Source organism: Gavialis gangeticus, unplaced genomic scaffold (genome assembly GCF_001723915.1).
Source record: "Gavialis gangeticus isolate Ggan-Ray unplaced genomic scaffold, GavGan_comp1, whole genome shotgun sequence".
Classification (NCBI taxonomy): domain Eukaryota; kingdom Metazoa; phylum Chordata; order Crocodylia; family Gavialidae; genus Gavialis; species Gavialis gangeticus.
The window spans coordinates 11574950-11577944 of record NW_017728993.1 but is presented as its reverse complement, the minus strand read 5'-3'; the positions used below and the strand labels follow the sequence as shown (position 1 = coordinate 11577944).

General features: G+C 43.3%; 1 protein-coding gene and 1 long non-coding RNA gene across 4 annotated transcripts in view; one reads left to right on the top strand and one right to left on the bottom strand.

Annotated features, from left to right (window-relative positions):
• Positions 1-2995, top strand: part of LOC109286596 — a 139129-nt gene that overhangs the window by 93080 nt on the left and 43054 nt on the right. The window lies entirely within an intron of this gene.
• Positions 1-2995, bottom strand: part of OMA1 (OMA1 zinc metallopeptidase) — a 45697-nt gene that overhangs the window by 13241 nt on the left and 29461 nt on the right. The gene's annotated exons all lie outside the window — the stretch shown is intronic.

Genomic DNA, 2995 nt, shown 5'->3' with positions numbered 1-2995 from the left:
CCTGTCCCTGACCCACTCCCTCCCTCACCATGGGGACCTCAAGCTGGCCCCCTCCATGCCCCTTCCCCGCCACAAACTTACCGGCCAGGTGCTGCTCTCCAAGCTGCCGGGCTGCATTTCTGTAAAATCAGCTATAGGATCAGTATCAGCCAATATGGCTGGTTAATAATCAGCTATAGTTAATCAGCCAAGAAAATCTTTATCGGTGCACCCCTAATTAGCCTCACAGCAGGACTAATCAGCCTAAGCCAATCACCACACTAATGCAGCTATACCGCTTGGCGCTCAAGCTGACTCATTCAGAGCTGTCTCAGAGAGGTCTCAAGAGGAAACTGCATTGCAAAGCATGGCTACTTGGGTGTGTTTGTACAAAAAAAATAGACATATTCCAGGGAACTTTCAAAAAAACCTTTTATTGCTTACTCCCTCCCTGTATAACAGATGAACCCTAGTGTCTGATGAACGTGCTCTCCTGAGGGAACCATAACATAAGGATGCTAAAACAAGCTGTTGCTGGTAAGCAAGAATGGTGCTATAGGACTTCCAGCCCTGATAACCAGCCAACACAGAGAAAACACAGCTCTGTGGCAGCATGTCACCACTCATCACCATACAATGCCATGTAGAAATGTCCAAGCTAGGCCTGACCGAGCTAGTGTATGTATATTAGAAACAGAATACAGGTTTCCCTCACTTTATGCAGGTTCAGTATGTGTGAATTCACTCTTACACGATGACCCTTTTTATTCCAAAAATGTGTTATATGCGAAGTAAATTCACTCTTATGCAATCGGTGTGGTGGAAGCCCAGTCAGCTGCTTTGTGCGGTGCATTGTGGGAGTGATGCACACCAAAATATAGTTTCCTGTGTGGATCTGTGCTCCTCACTCATTGTCTGCGACATGTGTTTCTGTAGTTGCCATCCCCATTATAATAGTGCCCTGTACTTGTGTGTCCTGTTGGTGAGTACAAAAATTGTCTAGGAAAAGTGGTAGAAATGGGTCTGGGGGGTCAATACAGTAGAGGTCTTGGAACATATCCCTATTTGTTACATTGTAAAGTGGGTTCCCTTTATGCAAATTCAAGTTATGCACCGTTTTCCAGGAACACATGTACAGCATAAAGCAAGGGAAAACTGTACCTGTATTAGCAAGATGCTGCATTTGGGCTAATGTTTCCACTGAACTCATGTTGGGGAGTATGCAGCTTGTACCCTACTCTAAAGACATTTGAAAGGGAAAATAAAATAAAGCCTTTGTTCCTCTTCTTCAAATATCACAGGGGAGAAGACTGCAAGGCCTTTCCCACTCCACCTGCCTAATGACTGCTCTTGCAAAGGACTGGGGTGCAGAAAAAAAAAAGGGTTGTTCAACTTGGTAAGGTACAAGAGATCTAGCATGGCTAACAGGATAAACGTCCACACTGTCTTAAGGCATAAAGTTACTTCTTTTTGCTCTTAGATTTTGCATCCTACCTCAGATAAAGCAATACTATTACCCTAGAAACCCTGTACAAAAAAAAAAAGGGTCAAGAATCAGTAGAATAGAAATCAGAATCACAGAAAATTAGGGTTGGAAGGGACCTCAGAAAGTCATCTAGTCCAGCCCCCTGTTCAAAGCAGGACCATCCCTAATTAAATCATCCCAGCCAAGACTTTGTCTAGCCAGGTCTTAAAAACCTCCAAGGATGGGGATTCCACAACCTTTCTGGGTAGCCCATTCCAGTGCTTTACTATCTTCCTCGTGAAAGAGGATTTTCCTAATATCCAACCTAAACTTCGCTTGTTGCAACCTGACAGAACAAGGAGCAATGGTCTCACCTGCCACCACTGAGAACAGTCCAGCTCCATCTTCTTTACAAACACCCTTCAGGTAGCTGAAGGCTACCATTAATACCCTCCTCAGTCTTCTCTTCTCCAGACTAAATAAGCCCAGTTCCCTCAACCTCTCCTCATAAGTCTGATTCTTCACCTGTAGGTTGGATCCAACTACAAGGATGGCTCTAAAACAACCACCATGTTCCATTTCAGCTACTGTAATGGATTTTTTTCAACATTCATAACATTCACAACTTAAAAAAAAAATCACAGAGGGATCTAGTTGAAGTGGATGGTTTTAGGTGTGAGGTATTTTGAAAAGAAAGAGTCTAGACATTCTTCAGTCTACCTCAATCGCTCTTTTGACTTATGCCAACATTTAAAGGATTTACTACACTTTCTCCAATCAGAGGATCCTTGAGAGTCTTTTCTGTCACAGGAAGTAATACGGAATCTCCATATTTTTCATATTTCCCATGCTAGTAAATCCCCATCCAATCATTACAGCATGGAATCAGGAAAGGCCATACATGGTAGTTGACAAGGAGTAAAAAAAATATAGGCAGCAGTCACATGTTTTGAAATGAAGAGGGATGTTTCAAAATGAAGCTTATTGTGTTGGGAAAAAAGAATAGATTTGCTACTCTAAAGGGTCACAACAGACAGCCACACCAATTCTTTTATAAAAAGAAAGTCTGACCTATATGATCATCCATGATACATTTCCATAACTGAAGTATCACATTTAAGAACAGTACACAAACCAACACCAATGAAATCAGAACTGTTTTCAAGTATAAAGCCACTTCTTGTATCACAGAATCATAGAAGTAGGGTCAGAAGGGACCTTGTAGATCTTCAGGTCTGACCCCCTGCCTGGGTGGGAGAAAAGACTGAGTCCAGCCAGGTAGTCATCAAGCCTCTTCTTAAAGATCCCCAGGGTAGGAGCCAGCACCACTTCCCTAGGAAGTTGGTTCCAGCTCCTAGCCGCCCTAACTGTGAAATAGTTCTTGCGGATGTCTAATCTAAACTTACTCTCTAATAATTTGTGTCCATTGTTCCTTGTCATGCCAGGGGGTGCTAGGGGAAACAGTGTCTCCCCTAAACCCTTCTGGTCCCCCCTAGTGAGTTTATAGACAGTCACCCGGTCCCCCCTCAGCCTTCTCTTGTGAAGGCTGAA